The 19,726-nt window shown below is 40.9% G+C and overlaps 1 pseudogene; it reads left to right on the plus strand.

The window, feature by feature from the left end:
* Positions 1-15,591: 15,591 nt before the first annotated feature.
* LOC103660764 lies at positions 15,592-19,496 on the plus strand (annotated as a pseudogene).
* Positions 19,497-19,726: the final 230 nt, after the last annotated feature.

Below are 19,726 nucleotides of genomic sequence, written 5' to 3' on the forward strand. Positions count from 1 at the left end.
TACGTGAAAGAAGCCAATTTGAAACTCTATGTGTTGTATGATTCCAACAAGATGAATTGTTGGAAAAGACAGAACTATGGGGATAATAATAAAAAAAAAGATCAGGGGTTATGAGGGGTTAGTGAGGAGGCAGGGGTGAATAGGCAGAGGACAGAGGCTTTTTAGGGCAGTGAAACTACTCTGTATGATATTAAAATGGTAGATACACATCATTTTATATTAGTTCAAAGCCATAGAATGTACAACACTGAAAGTGAACCCTAATGCAAACTACGGACTTTGGGCGATGCTATGTCAGTGTGGGTTCATCAGTTGTAACAACTGTACCACGATGGTGGAGGATGTCGATGATAGGAAAGGCTAAGGACGTGTGGGGGCAGGAGGTGTGTGGGAAAATTCTGTACCTTCTGCTCAATATCGCTTCCAACCATTCTAAAAAATGAAGTCTATGTTAAAAAAAGACTTAAAAAGATGTCTGCAAAGTGCCTACCATGGCCCCCAGCACAGGGTAGTTGAGCAATAAACGTTAAATTCATTCATCCCCATCCGCACCCTCTAAGAGAGACTCCCTCAGTCTCTGTGATGAACAGACTGGCATTTCCACTCTTCTCCTCTCTTTCCCAGAGTCCCACCAGACTCCCAGCAGCTTCTCACCAGCCTCAAGTAATAGAGTTCTTTTCCTTTACATTATACTTTATAGATGTGCTGCAGCATGAGTTTTGAATTATCATCCATCTTAGCTAATAAAATACATGCTGAGTATTCTGTTTCACAACCAGGTTCTTAACATCTTTGATTTATTGATTTGTTTTTATGTCAAGACACTTATAGAGTAATTACCATAGCATATTTCCCTTTAACTGAGATCTACTCTTCAATATGCGTTCGGAAGCACTTTGTGTGAGCTTGTCACTTTAACAGCTACCTCAGAGCAAGGACTCACAGGGTGAACCCAAACCTGGCCCCAAAAGAAGCAGGGCTTCAGGAGTTCTTGGAATCTGGATATGTCTTGGACCAAATAGCTTTGTGTTTATACCCTGGAGAAGCAGATTATTATTGGTCAAGCAGGCTCTATATGGTATCAAAATCTTCATTAAGATACATTCCACCCCAATTTTTTTAGGCAGAAGAAACAGAGGTAACATGGCACAGGTCAAAAACACAAGAGTTAACTTTCCTACCCGGGACGCTGAATGCCTATGCTTGAGTCCCTGAGGAAGGCATCACCCAACCTCTGATTCGAACCAGGGCTTACGGGAGGATAGAAGAGGCATAGAGATCTGCTGGAGCAGAGCAGCGCATTCAACCTATCTGAAGCCAAGAGTGCATTTACTGAGGGGAGAAAGAGTCAGGGAAAGTGTACTGAAAGCCATGAAATAGTGCCTGGAAAACACTGAAATTCTTCCTTACCCTCGGACAATAAAGATGCTCAGCAAGCATCTAAATTACCCAAGAGCTGAAGAAAAGAGAAGAGACGGTCATAAGTGAACGCAGTGTTCCTGTAACACTCATTTCTGAGAACCCACAGCAAAATGCAAGGTATGATTGACAGTGCCTAGCATTCGATTAGGAAACCTGTGAGCGATAACGCTCACGAATATTTTCAGCTCCTTTGGACACAATGCAGATATAAAAAACCACAGAAGCCCATCGTTTCTAGAGCACCTACTGTGTGAGATAGCCAGTCCATCATTTCCTCAATACACTCATTAGGTTGGAGATACGGTGAATTTGAAGTCATTCATTGATAGAAGAGAAACATAATCTTGGATCAAACCATATTTCTCTGAAACACAGCACGCGATATTCAAAGAAAAAAACTTTTGTGGGAGACACCAATTCGGAGAAATAGTATTCTAGCTAGCCTTGGCTGAGGTTCCATTCTCAATAATACAGTGTGAACGTTGAAGTTGGCTATCCCATTCTATAGAGTTTTGCATGTTTTAGGAGATCCATTAAATATTCCTTAAGTGATTCTTCATATCCTAAGCTCTGATTGAAAATTCCCATCAGTCTGGCCCTCTTACTCCCCTGCTACAGCCGATCTTGGCTCTTGGGTCTCAGTAGGACCCTCAGTTCCTTGATGGTACCTTATTCTTTCTCACCTGGAATTCTACAGCTGCCTAACTATTCTACCTGGGGTCAGAGTGACCTTCCTGAATGCAGATGACATCAAGTCCCTCCTCTGTTTCAGATTTTTCAGTTGCTCGCATAGCCTTCGCGATAAGGCTGACATCTTTGACTTGACTTTCAAGGCTGGTCTTGATCTGACTCCTGGGCCCTGGGACGTCTCCTCGACATTTCATCCATGCTCTGATGATGATCACCATCATCACAACAGCCAGTGTGCCCTTCATCTGTGCTCCCGTCAACACTCTGTGTGCGCCTTCGCCACAGCACCCATCACTCGCGTGGTAATCACCTGTTTATCTGTCTTTACTCCCACACAAGTACTCAGCACAGCCTTCTCATGGGCAGGGGCTGGGCCTTGTTCATACCTGTGTTCCCCATGACTGATGTTAAATGGTGAACCAGTGCATGTGTGAATGATTGATGCTTACCATTCTGTACCAAGTGTGTGTTATATAGTGATTTCAATACTAAGCCCTTTACATGCATTATCTCATTTGATTATTACAACAACCCTGTCAAGTGTGCACCATTTTTTGTCCCTGTTTTACAGATGAGGAAACTCTAAGTTTAGAAAGGCGAGGTGGTTTTCTGAGTGCCCCACAACTGATAAATGGCATAGTTCTGTGAGACTCCAAAGCCAGTATTCCTACCCAGCCCACCCAGACTGAGAACAGGAGAGTGGGTGCCTCAGGGATCATGGTGACCTGCTTCACCCCAAGTGGGACCCGCTCCCAGTAAAGAAACATGAGGCTGACCTGTTCATTGGAAAAGGATCCCAAAATGACCCTCCAGCCTAGTCCATGACCCAACAGCCCAGATAAAGCCCTAATCATGACAGAGCCTTGAAAACGCCCAAACATACCGTTCTGCATCATTCCTCCATTTTAGGTCCCAACCCTCCACCCACTTCATCCCTCACCCCCTCTAAATTCTTTCTCATCCTCCAAATCCTCCTAGGCTGTTCCTCTCTGAAGCCTTCCTTGGTTCCTGCCACACCCACCACACCTTCCCTCCCATGCCCTGGCTGTAACCACTCCCTCCTCTGGGCTTCCTCTAGACTTTGCGTGCACACTTACCCCTGTTTATAATATTGTTTGCTTACACATCAGTTTTCTTTACTAGACTCTAAACTCCTTGACAGCAGTATCTGGCTAGCCCTTAACACCTCTCTCACACTACACCTGAGGTCTCAAAGCTTTACTAAAAGAACCTGCAGCTCAGGGACTGCTCCAGCCTCCACTTGTCACCCTTGGGACTGTCGTCTCTACACTCTTCTGAAAATCTCCTCCTCCCATCATTTTTGAACTATCGACTCACCTGAGTTAGGGTTTTGGCCTCCCCCCTCCCACAGTGCTATCTTTCATTCATGCCTCTGCTCCAAGCTCTGAGGCCTGAGAGCTAGTCCTGCCTCACCCTCACACCCAGGTCTGGTGCTCAGGCACTTCTGTCTGGACTGGAAGATTTAAAAGGCATCTTGTTCATCTCTGTACCATCAGTGGTTAACACAGACCAGTGGTTAGCAGCAGACACTGGGCAAAAAGCGGTATTAATAGCTGTAGCATTTACAGCATGCCAGGCAGTGTGCCCACTTACCAAGCAGTAAGATGTATCATACCATTATACTCTAGGAGGTAGATATTTTTGTCCTTGTATATCAGATGGAGAAACTAATGTTTGGTAAGGTGAATAACTTGCCCAAGGTCACCTAAGTAGAAAATAGCAGAGCCAGGATTCAGACCCTCTCCAGTTTGCATGTCTCAGAAACCTGCACCCCAGATCACCAAACTTGAGAGATGTTAGTGGGACTGGACTGAACTGAAAGGCAAGGCAAGGGCAGCAGACCATTTCAAGGAAAGAAACGTTAGCAATACACAAGAAGTTCCTTCAAACATAAACAGGACCTAAGAATTTAAAAGGAACAGAATATAGAATGCCTACAGGCAATTAGTCTACCAAACAAAAGTCCAGTGATAAAATCATTCATTTAACCATTGGAAGATATTTGTTGAGAATCTACCTTGTTAACTATTCTAGTCAACTGGGAATGAGACACACATCATCCCTGGCCTCAACGACTTTATATTCTAGTGAGGAAGACCGATTATAAATAAGTTTTAAAATATTAATTAAAGGGGTGCCTGGGTGGCTCAGCTGGTTAAGCATTTGACTCTTCATTTCAGCTCAGGTCACGATCTCAGGGTCCTGAGACCAAGTCCCCCTTGGGCTCCCTGCTCAGCAGGGAGTCTGCTTGAGATTCTCTCTCTTTCCCTCTCTCTCTGCCTCTCCCTGCTCCCCCCTAAAATAATAAATAAATCTTAAAAAATAAAATATTAATTAAAATATTAACTATGTATTGTGTTGAGTTCAGTGAAGTTCAAGTTAAATTCAGTTCAAATGGTGTGGGGAGAATGTCAGGACCGCACCCAGAAGGTATCTGAGGTCCTTGGGAGGTGGCCCAGCAGCTTGTTCTGAAGCACATTTATATTTTTTAGGGTGGAATAGAGCATATTGAGGTTCCATCCCTAGAAGCTGTCATTTAAAAAAAAAAAACAAAAACAAACCAAAAAAAACACAAGTTCAGACCTAAGATACACTTTGGTTGAGTTCTGTGAGGAGAGTTCATGGGCCACATCCCTGCCCAGTGGGAACTTCCACTTTCAGGCACTCATTTGTTCCTCCAGTAGGCAAGTGCCTGACAATGTCTCACTTCCCTGAGACCTGAGGGAAACCCTGGTGCCAGAGAGTCAAGAGAGCCAGCCTTCAATCACAGATATACTAAAAGGAAGAGCAGAGGAAATGGACTCCCCTACACTTTCTCCTCAGACTCCTCTGTCTTCCTCTTTTTCCACACAAACCAACACAGGTGGGGGAGGTAATTCAATCCCCTAATGCCTCCTTGATGTATGGATGGGTTCGGGCAGGGCTGTCACTCAAGTGTGTGTGGCAGAGTGCTAGCACCCTTCTGGCAGCCAATCTTACACAATCCCACAAAAGAATTGTCACACCTGCTAATAAGAGCAATCTGTCCTGCAGGACCCCTCCAGGAACTAGAACTGGAACTGGCTCTAGAGCCCTGGGACAACCATGTAAGAACAAGTCCTAGAGCCTGTGGAGACATGTGGTCAACCCCATGCACAAGCCAGAGGGTGGAGAATTCTCAGAGAGTTAGGACGAGACCACAGACCAAGGCCCATGTAGGTTCCTGTCTGGGCTCAAGGGACCCTGTCCAGATAGCACTGCTAAGCACAGACAGTCTCAGACACCAGAGGAAAACCACCTTTGAGGAAATCTTTCTAAAACAAGGAAACTCCTAAGGGCCAGAGCTCAGAGTGTGGGCTCCATTGTCAGGTCTAAGGACAGTATTAGGTTCAGGTCTATTCCCAGCTCCTCTGTGTGTGTGTGTGTGTGTGTGTGTGTGTGTGTGTGTGTGTGTTTGGAGGGGAGGGGAGTGATCTGGCCATTGTGGTCCAGACACAGGGTCTTCCCACAGCATCTCTTCAGTGACACTTCTAGGCCCTTTAGGACGATTCATTCAAAGAGAGAAACCAAAGCAAAGAGCTAGAAGAGACCCACCCCCGTCTCTTTCCGTACCAGGGATTACTTTGCATCATCTCTGTGACATCCTCACCATGCCTTGCTGTCCTCCATGCTCAAATTTCATGGCCAGCTCTGTTGTAACTTGGATACATGGCATGTGATCATAACTTCTAAACCCAGTCTCTAAATATTCTTGAGACTCCCTGTGTGCACAATTCATAAACAAGGAAGGCAATGGTCTGACAATTATCTGGGTGGTCAGGAACAGTCAGATTCCATTGCAATGAAACTCTAAGGATTCTTTTGTGGGACCTAGAATTTTTTGTGTGTATCCAATACTCTCTTAAAATAAGTGGGTCCTCCCTGAGCCTTAAGGCTTGTTTTGTAATAATCTTGATTGTAATAGCCTTCCTTGATTTATACCAGTGGAGGAAGCTACAGTTCCCTTAAACATTAGCGACCAAAGAAGAGGTCTTAGAGACTTAGAATTCTCTTGTCTGAGGCCCCAGGATTTGAGAGTGGTATCTGCATGAAGGCATTTGGCAAATCAAGATGGTATAGGATTGGTTGGCTGAAGGTCAATCCAGACTCTAGATCCCCCATTTTTAGGAGATGGAAAAGCCCTTCTACCTTCACCTACCCTTCTCTGGTTCTTCAGTAAGGGCTGTCCTTAGTACATCCCTGGTGCCCTGGCCCTATGGAGTGTAGAGGAGCAGGGCAGGGCACTCAGAAAGGGATTTATCAACTTTCCAACATGTTTTCTGGGAAGATAGCAGGCTGCTCATCTCAACACTTCTGAAAAATCCCACCTGAAGAGCAGAGCTCTTCAGGAAGCCCTGATATATGGCATCAAAAATGCTGGTTAACTGTAGCAAATTCCTATGGGTGACTGCAGGAAGTGAATTCCCATCAGAAAGGAGGGCCCTGGTTCCAGGTGGGGCCTATTACCTGAGACGTCCCTGGGACATAGATTCCCAGGAGAAATGCCTCTGACGATCAAAGCACCTAGTGATTCTGTGGAGAAGATCTTTATAGGTAGTGCTTCAACTCCCAGGTTTGGGCACGTAGGCACATGTAGAGTGGATTCTGGAGCACAGCCAAGGCTCTCTGCTCTGGTCTCATCAGTGATGCTCAACTTCCAGCATCAGAGCTTCCTGATATTGGCTTAAGACTAACACTGTAAAAGTGCAGATATGTCTCATGGTGTTGGTCTCACTGGTTGAGGTGGCCTTCAATGAATGAGTTTATTAGATCCTTTCCCATGAATACGTTTAGGTTGGGAGGAAGAAAAGAGGGGGCACGAGGCACCTGGTCTTCCAGGAAGAGGTCCAGTAAGTCAGAAGGAACCCAAGTAACCATTTGGTTCAAAAGTTCCAACTCAAAGCCCACAGGCCAAATCCAGCCTGTGTGGTTGGTCTAGAAGAGTGCCTAATACAAACTTTGAATTTTATTTCCTTTAAGTAGGATATGAGCCCTCCACTTCATTGTGGATCCCACCACGCCTCACTGTCTTGCTTCAGTTTACCTCATTTGCTCAGGACGCCTAGCCCAAAAATATGTGTGTTTGTGACCTTGAATTCTGGTACAAGTTTCTACTCAATGTAGTCCTTTTGACAACATCATGCAGTCTGTCTTTATTCACTTTTTCACACATTTATTCAAAATATATGTACTGAGCACTTATTTCAGGTAGGCTTATGAATGCATAGTAATTTAGAGTATGAAGAATCTTTGGAGATGTTCTAGTCTTACCACTTCATTTCACAGGTGGTGCAACCGAGGCCCAGAGAGCTGCATGACTCATGTAATGCCACAAAGCTGCTCCGAGGCAGAGCTAAATTTAGTAAGAAGCTGGGTGGGCAGAGGGGGCTGCTGTCTCTCTTGAGTGCCAAATGCACTTCGATTATGACGCTCCCCTAATATGCTTAGTTCAATGATTCTTAAAGTGTAGTCCAGGGGTCTCTGGGGTCCCCGAGAGCCTTTTAGGGCATCTGTGAGGTCAAAATTCTTTCCATAATGAAACAAAACCATCTTTTGGTTTCATTACTCTCATTCTCTCATGTATGTATGGAAGTTTCTAAGGGGTGTGATGTGTAATATAGCAACAGATTGAAGGCAGAAGCATATATGAGAATATCAACCCGTCACTGAACAGGTTAGCCTAACTGTATAACTATGCCACCGTTCTCACTAAATATTTGTTTGGAAAATACATTTTTATTTAAAAATATGTTATTTATATCAACATTTAACAGGTTTTATATTCACATGTATTGTTATTCATTTAAACTATAATAATAAACGGGTTTTAAATTTCTCAGTTTTAATTTCTAATCTGGTAAATATCAATAGACTTAAGTCACATCAACTATAGTTTTGGGGGGGGTCTTCAATAATTTTTAAGATTATAAAGAAGTCCTGAATTCAAAAAGTTCGAGGACTGATAATTTATTCTGATAAACCTAGCCAAGGAAAATTATAGTACTTGAATTTTTCCAATAGGCATATGGTCATGTAAAAGTTGTATAATTATTTTTTAAAAAGGAAAAAATTGAATGGGATTCATTCTTGCTTCTTAGAAATGAAAAATGGTGCCTTGCAATGTGGTAGGCCCTGTGTTACTTCAAGGATTGGTCTGACTTGAGCTATTCCATCACCAAAGACTGGATGGAATAACCCTGGTCCTGTGGTGATTAAAGTATGAAATGAGGGCCAGTGTTGCCAGGATTTACATCTCAACCCCCACACCCACTCCTCCTACTTTTGTCTTAGCTACAAGTACCGCCATTACAAGGGGCCTGGGCCAAAAGCCTGGATTCCTCTACCACTCTCCTCTCACTTTCTGCCACACTCACCAGTGCTGTCTCCCTCAACAGCTCTGGTACCTCTCCTCTTCACTGCAAGAGGAGTTGAGACAGCCATTACATTATGCAGAGATGGCTTCTGTCTTGCTGATCTCCCACCCCTCTTGTCCCCTCCATGGTGGCTCCGCTCTGCCTCCAGATTAAGCTTCAATTACACGAATCTGATCACGATCCATCCTGTTCCACCTTCTTCGAGGCCCTTGGTAATCTGCTCCCTGAGGACCAACCAGCCTCACAGTCTCACACACTCTTGCCAATTTTACCTTTCACCAAGGAGAATTCTCTATATGTCTGCAAACCCACCATGTGCAGTGGGGTTTCAGGGCCTTTCCACCTGGGGTTGGGAGTTCCCTCAGCCTGGAATACACTTCCTTCCTGCTTATCTACCTGACCAACTCCATGCCTCAAGCCTCAGCTCAAGAACTCCCTTCCAGGGCACCTGGGTGGCTCAGCTGGTTAAGCTCTGCCTTTGGCTCAGGTCATGATCTCAGGGTTGTGGGATCGAGGCCCCCATTAGGCTCCCTGCTTCTCCCTCCTCCTCCGCAAATAAATAAATAAACTTAAAACAAAAAACAAAAAACACCTCCCTTCCTCTGGAGGAAACCCTAACTCCTGAAAAGGCCCCATACAAAGTTAATAATACAGTAAGGATTTGTTAAAATGAGTGAATCCTTCATTCGGAAAAATATTCTGTACTGTCTGCTAAGTTTCCCTGCCTTATTGAGTATAGCATAACCGAGCTGATAATTGCCAATTTGCAGGGTGGTCTTTTCTCTGGACGCCAGCCCTCAGTGTGCACGCCGCAGGATAGAGACAGTGACTTGGAATGAAAGTCCACCGACCTCAGGACTTGACCCAGAAGTTGGTTTTCTCTTATTATATCTTAGTATCAACTGTTTTCTCGTCTTCTACTTATTTCTCCTTAAAATGGAATCACAGGGTGAGATCAAGATGATTTGTGTTTCTAAATCGGTGGATGGGGATTAAAGAGTACACTTAACCATGATGAGCACTGAGTAATGTATAAAATTGTTGAATCACAGTATCATACACCTGAAACTAATTTACCACTGTATGTTAACTATACCTAGGAGTTAAAATTGAAAACTTAATAAAACATAAAGAGAAAAAAAACCTTTAAAAAATGATGATTTGTAGGTTAATAAATTGACTTTTGGTTAATTGGTTCTGTCACTTTAAGGTTTAATAATATAATACTTATGAAGCTTTTACCTAGTGTAAATAATTCAAGGATATTATTCTTACCACTTTCTCATTTAAAACAGTACTTTGTTAACATTAATTTGGGCAGCATCTTTCTTATAGTGTCAACATGAAATGGGATAGGTTGTCACAGAGCCTTTTGCCTAATTAAAATAACCTGTGATCTCTATTTCTTTTTAATAGAGACAACTTTATAGAAAGAATAGAATCTGTTGAAAAAAACCCTTTCAAGCACATAAAACCCTTGTCACGTGGTAGTGAACAATAAATGCTAGTTCTCCTCCCTTCCACCATTAAAGTCAAATTTGACCAAACCAAGTTCAAAGTTTTCAGCATGGCACAGAAAGCCCTACTGATTTGACCCCGCCCACATCTGAAACCTGCTACTCTCCCCATGCGACTCCGCCTTCCAGCAACCTGCCTTGCCCATGGTCCCCCGGATACACCATGCCACACTGCCTCTCCTCTATGGCTTTATTCACTCAGTTTCCTTGCTGGGAATGCCCTTGCCCCATCTGTCTCCCTCCTGTCCCATCAGACTCAAAGCAGGTATCACCCTCTCTGGAAACACTTCTGGTCCTCCCCAGCTTGCGTTAGCTGGTCTACCTTGAAGTTCCAGCCCAACCTTAGGCTGACCTCTCTCAGAGCTCTATGACCTTGGGCACAGGACCTGACCTCTCTTATCTCGGTTTCCTCATCTGTAAAATGAGTAATGGTTTCCACCTGGAACATACTAATTCCCCACTAAGTGCTAGCTGTTATATTTGTTTTGGTATACTTACCATAATGAAAATATCTGTGCACTTATCTGGGTATATACGACTTTTTTTTTCTCTGTCTCTGAGAACCTAACATACCTTCTAGCAAGTGTTCTGTAAACTGAACTAACACTTGATATCACTTGAAATTCTAATATCTATCAATGTACATATAAAGCTCTATACCATAGTAGTCAGCAGAGACAATAGTCCACGTTCTGATCTTTCACTTTACATCATCCATGCTTTTATCATTTTTTTTTTTTATGGAGCCAGTGCTGAGCTTGAACTCAAGACCCTGAGATCAAGACCTGAGTGGAGATCAAGAGCAGGATGCTTAACCAACTGAGCCACCCAGGCGCCCATGTTTTTGCCGTTTGTAACAGCTATGTACGTGTCTATTCATTTCCCTTTACATTTTTATAATTGAGTTGGTTACAAACATCTTTAGCATGCAACAATGAGTGTTTCCCCGTGGCAGCAAGCAGTTATTTGGTCAAAACTTACAAACACCTTTACAACCCTTGAGGGGGATCACTACACTGATCTCCAAAGAGGCCGAGCTAATACACAATTTCTCATGAAACTATTTCTTCCCAGACTTATCATCATCAGATTTTATCACTAGTTTTGTTACTTTAATGGGGATGTAATTGTATCTCTGGGTTGTTTTTATTTGTCTATTTTTAATCACTAGCAAGGATGGACATTTTAGAACATAAGATACTATGTCTTTTCCATCAGCAACAAAACAGCTATTCATTCCTTACTACATTCAAAGTAGAATCCAAATGGTAACCTTATATATTTCTTTTTTTAAAGATTTTATTTATTTGAGAGAGAGAGAGAGAGAGAGCACAAGTAGGGGGAGGGGCAGAGGGAGAAGCAGACTCCCCGCTGAGCAGGGAGCCCAACCTGGGGTTCCGTCCGAGGACCCTGAGATCATGACCTGAGCTGAAGGCTGACACTTGACTGACTGAGCCATCCAGATGCCCCATGATATATTTCTATAAAATTTTTCACTTCTTCGGATATACAATTTCCCCATGCCTTTTCTTTTTAACATATATATATATTTTTAAAGATTTTTTATGCGTTTATTTGACAGAGATAGGCAGCCAGCGAGAGAGGGAACACAAGCAGGGGGGGTGGGAGAGGAAGAAGCAGGCTCCAAGCGGAGGAGCCCGATGTGGGACTCGATCCCGGGATTCCGGGATCACGCCCTGAGCTGAAGGCAGACGCCTAATGACTGCACTACCCAGGCACCCCCTTTTTAACATATATTTACAACATCTTCTGCTACCACAGAATTTTGTGCATGAACAATGCCCCACAATGCCTGTGATACTGACATTCAAGCCGTCCCATGACAGTCTTTGATAGTATTCAATTATGCTAATTTTTTTATTTCAAGCTCCTTTGTTTGGCAGGTTGTTTTTAAATAGTTTTTGTTGTTGCTGTTCTTTTGTGTTTTTGGTTTTTTTTTTACTTATTGAAGGTCTATTCTATGGTATAGCTTCTGGTTTATTCTCTTCCCTACTGAGATCCAGTTTCTACAAAGCATATTGAATAGTGATTCTTTTCCCTGCTGAGATACTGTTTCTGGCATGTTATAAAATTTTATACAATTTTGAATTTCTGAAATTTCTGTTCTATTGCACTGATGAATCTTTTAAATTGCAAGTTATATGGTTTCAATCACTGTTACTGTTTTTATTAAGTTTTAAATTTTAATTCCAGTATAGTTAACAAGTGTTATCTTTGTTTCAGGTGTACGATATAGTGATTCATCAGGCCTATACATGACTCAGTGCTCACCATTATAAGTGTCCACTTAACCCCCTTCACCTATTTCACCCATCCCCTCTGGTAGCCCATCAGTTCTCTCTAGTTAAGAGTCTGTTTCTTAGTTTGTCTCTCTCTTTTTTCCCCTTTGTTTGTTTTGTTTCTTAAATTTCATACATACAAGTGAAATTATATGGTATTTGTCTTTCTCTGACTGGCTTATTTTGCTTAGCATTATACTCTCTAGCTCCAACCATGTCATTGCAAATGGCAAGATTTCATTCTTTTTACCACTGAGTAATATTCCACTGTATATACCACATCTTCTTTATCCACTCATCAATTGATGGACATTTGGGCTGCTTCCATATCTTGGGTATTGTAAATAATACTGCAGTAAGCATTGGGGTGCATGTATTCCTTTGAATTAGTGTTTTTGTATTCTTTGGGTAAATACCCAGTAGTGTGGTTACTGGATCACAGGGTAGCTCTATTATTAACTTTTTGAGGAAATTCCATACTCTTTTCCACAGTGGCTGTACCAATTTGCACTCCTACAATACTGTACAAGGGCTTTTATTTCTCCACATCCTATCCAACACCTGTTGTTCCTTGTGTTGTTGATTTTAACCATTCTGACAGGTATGAGGTGATATCTCATTATAGTTTTGATTTGCATTTCCCTAATGATGAGTGATGAGAGATGATCTTTTCATGTGTCTGTTGGCCGTCTGTAGGTCTTCTTTGGAAAAATGTCTGTTCGTGTCTTCTGCCCATTTTTAATTTAGATTATTTGGTTTTGGGGTATTGAGTTCTATCAGATCTTTATATATGTTGGATAATAACCCTTTATCAGAGATGTCAGTTTGCAAATATCTTCTCCCATTCAGTAGGTGGTCCTTTAGTTTTGTTGATTGTTTCCTTTGCTGTGCAGAAGCTTTTCATTTTTTTTATTTAATAATATTTTTTTATTATATTATGTTAGTCACCATACAGTACATCCCTAGTTTTTGATGTAAAGTTCCATCATTTTGATGTAGTCCCAATAGTTTATTTTTGCTTTTGTTTTCTTTGCCTCAGGAGACATACCTAGAAAAACGTTGCTATGGCTGATGTCAGAGAGAATAAGTGTGTTCTTTTCTACGATTTTGATGGTTTCCTGTTTCACATTTAGGTCTTTGATCCATTTTGAGTTCATTTTTGTATATGGTGAAAGAAAGTGGTCCAGTTTCATTCTTTTGCATGTAGCTGTCCAGTTTTCCCAACACCATTTGTTGAAAAGACTGTCTTTTTCCCCATTGCAGATTCTTTCCCCTGCTTTGTTGATGATTAATTGGCCATATAGTTGTGGGTTCATTTCTGGGTCTTCCATTATGCTCCATTGATCTATGTGCCTATTTTTATTCCAGTACCATATTGTTTTGATTGCTACAGCTTTGTAGTACAACTTGAAATCTGTAATTGTGATACCTCCAGCTTTGCTTTCCTTTTTCAAGATTGTTTGGGTATCTGGAGTCTTCTGTGGTTTCCTACAAATTTTAGGATTGTTTGTTCTAGTTCTGTGAAAAATGTTGGTGTTTTGATAGAGATTACATTAAATCTGTAGATTGCTTTGGATAGTATGGACATTTTAACAATATTTATTCCTCCAATCCATGAGCAGGGACTATCTTTCCACTTGTTTGTGTCATCGTCAGTATCTTTCATCAATGTTTTATAGTTTTCAGAGTGTAGGTCTTTCACCTGCTTGGTTATGTTTATCCTTAGGTAGTTTATTTTCTTTGGTGCAATTGTAAATGGGATTGCTTTCTTAATTCTCTTTCTGTTGCTTCATTATTAGTATATAAAAATGCCATGGGTTTCTGTATTGTGATTTTGTGTCGTGCAACTTACTGAATTCACTTACCAGTTCTAGAAGTTTTTTGGTGGAGTCTTTATATAGTATCATGTCATCTGCAAATAGTGAAAGCTTTAACAATATGGATGTCTTTTATTCCTTCCACTTGTCTGATCACTATGGCGTGGACTTCCAGTACTATGTTAAATAATAGTGGTGAGAGTGGGCATCCCTGTCTTGTTTCTGATGTTGGGGAAATGCTCTCATTTTTTCCTCATTGAGTATGATGTTATCTGTGGGTTTTTCATATAAGGCCTTTATTATGTTGAGGTATGTTCCCTTTAATCTTACCTTGTTGAGAGTTTTTATAATGAATGGATGTTATCCTTTGTCAAATGCTTTTTCTGCATCTATGAAATGATCATATGGTTTTTATCCCTTCTTTTATTGATGTGATGTAGCATATAGATTGACTTGCAAATATTGAACCACACTTGCATCCCAGGGATAAATCCCAGTTGATCACGATGAATGATTTTTTTTAATGTATCATTGGATTCAGTTAGCTAATATTTTGTTGATGATTTCTGCATCTATATTCATCAGAGATATTGGCCTGTAGTTCTTTTTTGTAGTGTTTTTATCTGGTTTTGGCATCAGGCTAATACTGGCTTCATAGAATGAATTAGGAAGTTTTCCTTCCTTTTCTATTTTGTGGGACTATATTAAGAAGAATAGATATTAAATCTTTTTTAAATGTTTGGTAGAATTCACCTGTGAAGCCACCTAGCCATAGACTTTCATGTTCTGGGAGTTTTTCGATTTCTGATTCAATTTCACTGCTGGTAATCGGTCTGTTCAAATTTTCCATTTTTTCCTGTTTCAGTTTTGTGAGGTTATATGTTTCTAGGAATTTATCTATTTCTTCTAGATTGCCCAATTTGTTGGCATATAATTTTTCATGATATTCTTTTATAATCTTTTGTATTCTGTCGTGTTGATTATTTCTCCTCTTTCATTTCTGATTTTATTTGAGTGCTCTCTCTTTCTCTCTCTCTCTCTCTCTCTCTCATTTTTTTTTGTGAGTCTGGCTAAAGGTTTATTCATTTTATTCATCTTTTCAAAGAACCAGATCTTGGTTTCATTGATCTGTTCTATTGTTGCTTTAGTTTCTATTTTGTTTATTTCCAATCACTGTTACTTTGTAACATGCTGTACAGTCATCAGGATGAGAGGAATGTTATTACCCATATAAAATGCTTTTGATGTTTTTGCCCTCATTTCTTCCTCAGAGGTGGCGAAGTGAGAACAACAAGAGCCAGAATGATCAGGGAACCTTACCGTTCTTCCCCATCTGCAGAATTTGGATGGCTGTAATGGTATACAGCAGACCTCAGCAACTGGCTGTCCTACCTGGCCTACGGTCTTGTTTTGTTCGGAGGACAAGGGTAACATGGAGTTAGTGTTTCAAGGTGTTACAGAGTTTCAGCTTGGGATGATGAAAGGTCCTGGAAATGGACAGTTGTACTGGTTGTACAACGTGAGTATACTTAATGCCACTTAATTGTACAACTAAAAATGTTAGAATGGTGGAGTGCTGCGTGGCTCAGTCAGTTAAGCATCTGACTCTTGATTTCAGCTCAGGGAATGATCTCAGGGTCTTGAGATCAAGTCCCGGGTTGGGCTCAGGGCTCAGCACTCAGCTGGGGGTCTGCTTCTCTCCCTCTTCCTCTCCCTCTGGCCCTTCCCCTGCTCATTCATGTGCACAGGCATGCATGCACACACACACTCTCTCTCTCTCTCTAAAAATAAACACACATAACTAATGAATTGTTGAACACTACATCAAAAACTAATGATGTGCTATATGTTGGCTAACTGAACATAATAATTAAAAATAAAATAAATAAAATCTTTTAAAATATGTTAAAATGGTAAGTTTTATGTTATGTATATTTTACCACAAGAAAAAATTTTTAAAGGAATTATAAACATAAGGAATAAGGAATGACTTGAAAAATATTTCTGATCTAAAAAAGCATAAAGTAAAATTATATCTATACTGTCACTAAAGAATGTAAAATTTATACAAGTGAAAAAGGATAAGAAACGATCATGGATAATTAAAAGTATGATATTTTAGGTCCATGGGGTTATGTGTGAATATCTTCTTTCTTTTATTTATAATTTTAATAATGTTGGCACAATGTTTTTAATTTCATTTAACATAACTGGGTAGTGAGTGACTATCTTCTCCCTCCCCTCCCCTAAATGCTGAATTTGAATAAAGGAATGTATATAGATAAGCTTAAAAGTACATAGAAACACCTCCTTCAGACATGAGGGCTCAAAGAACAAGTCGGTCTGGAAATGCTTGAAGAGCAACGGAAAAAAAAAATTCTCCTTTGGATAAGTCCCTGCTCTAGTCTCACTGTTGAGCTCTGCCTGATAGAATGGCTTTCTATAACTCTTCTTTACTTGTTCCTTGCCAGAGGGTACTACAAATGCATCTTTTAAAATTACTTCCTGTATCAGGAGCAGAATCAATTAATATGAATGCCTCCAGAGGTCATGGTGTTTGCGACCCTAGATGCTTCCTTGGGTCACTTGTGCAGGGTAGGGTGCAAAGTAGCTACAGCACATTATAGTTCAAGGAAGGAAGTGAACCTTATTTGATCACTTAGTACTGACCACGTGCCAGGCTCTGGACTAGACATTTAGGTGAGTATTTTAGCTTACTCTCAGAGCAAGGTGGTGAGACAGGTATCTTTATTTCTGTTTCAAAGGTGACAGACTTGAGGTTTAAAGGATCGAGGAACTTGCTAGTGGCTTACAGAAGAAAGAGGTAAACTACATGAACGTCCTCCACTCTCATCCCCTGGAAACACTGGATATACTTATGACCAAACGGATAACATTTTAAATGCATAGATGAATTCACAAGAAAAAGGAAGAAATATATAAACATCAGCAACAAGGGAAAGGCATAAAGGAGAGTAGTGAGAAGAGTAAGTAGTGAGAACAGAGCCTGTGGCATCCTGAAAAAAATGCTAGAACCCAATAACTTAGACACTTGGATTTTACCACCTTGTGAGAACTGAAAATGAGTTCTTGATCCTGCAAAGAACAGAAGTTAGAACTGAGGCCCATACACACAGCCAGGATCATCTACAAGCAGAATGTTCAGTAAAAAGGTGAACTGGGGGGGGGGGGGAATACATTCACCAGCACCGAATGACAACAAAGAACGTCCCAGGTTTTGCTTGGAATCTAAGTGAGGGAATAAAAAAGAAAAAGAATATAGTTTTAGTTGAGAATATGAAAACTTGGAACTTTATTTCATGAGGATTTATATTTCATTTTCCCTTGGTTACTTCCTTTTGGTTATTCTTATGGTCCCAGAACCCTCAGGTCAAGGAATTCTTCTAATAATTGATCCCAAGCCAGTGATACCTCACTTAATTCTGAGAGAATTAAATGGAAAACTTCTCTGGCAAGAGGACAATCCAGGCCACAAGGATTTCTCTCAGGAAAAACAAGCAAGTCTCATCAGTGATGAGCTCACAATCAAAATTTTAAAAAACACATAAGGTGAATGGAACTAGAGTGCATTATGTTAAGTGAAATAAGTCAGAGAAAGACAAATATATGATTTCACTCATACGTGGAATTTAAGAAACAAACAGATGAACATATTGGAAAGGGAGAAAAAACAGTGAGGGAAACAAACCTTAAGAGACTCTTAACTACAGAAAACAAACTGAGGGTTGCGGGAGGGAGGTGGGTGGGAGATGGGCTAAAGGGTGATAGGGATTAAGGAAGGCACTTGTGACAAGCACTGGGTGTGATATGTAAATGATGAATCACCAAATTCTACTTCTAAACCAATATTGCACTCTATGTTAACTAACTAGAATTTAAATAAAAATTTGAAGAAAAAAATAATTTTTAGTACGCTAGGTAATTTCCAATAAAAACGTGTTTGTAGGGGTGAGTGGGTGGTTCAAGCAGTCAAGCATTTGACTCTTGATTTTGGCTCAGCTCATGATCTCAAAGTCGTGAGATGGAGCCCCCCTTCAGGCTCTGTGCTGGGCTGGAGCATCCTTAAGATTCTCTCTCTCCTTCTCCCTCTGCCCCCCCCCCATTCTTACATGCAATCCCACACTCTCCCTCTCTCAAAAAAAAAAATAAAATAATAGGGACATCTGGATGGCACAGTTGGTTGAGCAGCTGACTCTTGGTTTCTACTCAGGTCGTGATCTCAGGGTCATGGGACTGAGCCCTGTGTCGGGCTCTACACTCAGTGTGTAGTTTGCTTGAAGATTCTCTCCCTCTGCCCCTCCCCTGCTCTCTAAGATAAATGAATAAATATTTAAAAAAATATTTGTAATAAAAAATAAAAACACATGAGAAAAAAATCACTGTGGGCACAAGTTAGCAGACACAGTAAACATCAGGATTTGAGCCCTAAGAACTTGAGACAATGGAATTGAAATCTAAGAGATACGACATAAGTATATTTAAATTAATGAATGAAGAAATAAACCCAAAGAAAATGGTATCACTATGAGAAACAATGGGTAGATATTTTAAAATAGAATTTCTAGAAATAAAAAAATAGTCATTGAAATTGCAAGTAGTGGATGGGCCAAATAGCTTATTAGACACCTGAAGACAGAACAAGTCAACTGGATAATAGATATGAATCCATCCCCTGGGAGGGGCCGTTGCTTGCACACAGGGAAGGTGCTCATTATTCTGCTACTGAGGCCCCAGGCTGACCATGGGGCCTGACAAGCACCACCAAGCCTGTGTGAAAATCCACGGACAATTCCACATACCTTGTCAATGAGAAGAACCAACTTGGCGCCAGTTTGGAGCTATTTGGTTACTGGAGAAGATTTTGATATTGCACTAGGAGTTTTGCTCTAGTTGGGCTCACTGATTTATTGGGTGGATTTATCGCTTGAAATTGGGACAACTGTTAATCATCTTTGGAAAATGTTCTTGGTCCACTTGCTGATGAAATCCCTATCAGCATCCTCCATGTTAGCTTGACCTATGCAGATCTTACTCCAGTTTCACTTGCTCATACGATAATTTCAAAGATGTAATATTGGTTCCTACCATTTTTATGTCAGATATTGAATTCTTCCAACACTGAGAACAGTTGCTAAGTATTTCAATTCTTGCTGTGTCACCACTAAATTAAAACCAACATGCATCAGCAATGTAAACATAGAAGTCCAGTTAATCTTGGTGGTTTCTTAGGCAGCTCTGGTTTTCAATTATGCTGACAGTATTTATCTTCAGATACTGTGGTGTTTCATAGTTTGCAGTCCAGCTGCATCAGCTTAGTTACTATCGCTATGCTCAGAATGCTGGTCAGGGGGAAAAAATGTAGATGAAAGTCATCCATCATCATTAGGAAAGAAATGGTACAGACCACTGGCACCAGGGCCACTTGGAAGTCTACAGCAATTTCTCATTTTGGTGTTCAGCCTGAAAAAGGACCTGTCAGAAAAAAACTGTCATCAAAATTGAAGTACTGCACATTGAAAACAAGCTTTATCATGAAGATATGCAGA

Source organism: Ursus maritimus, unplaced genomic scaffold, assembly GCF_017311325.1.
Source record: "Ursus maritimus isolate PB19 unplaced genomic scaffold, ASM1731132v1 scaffold_16, whole genome shotgun sequence".
Classification (NCBI taxonomy): domain Eukaryota; kingdom Metazoa; phylum Chordata; class Mammalia; order Carnivora; family Ursidae; genus Ursus; species Ursus maritimus.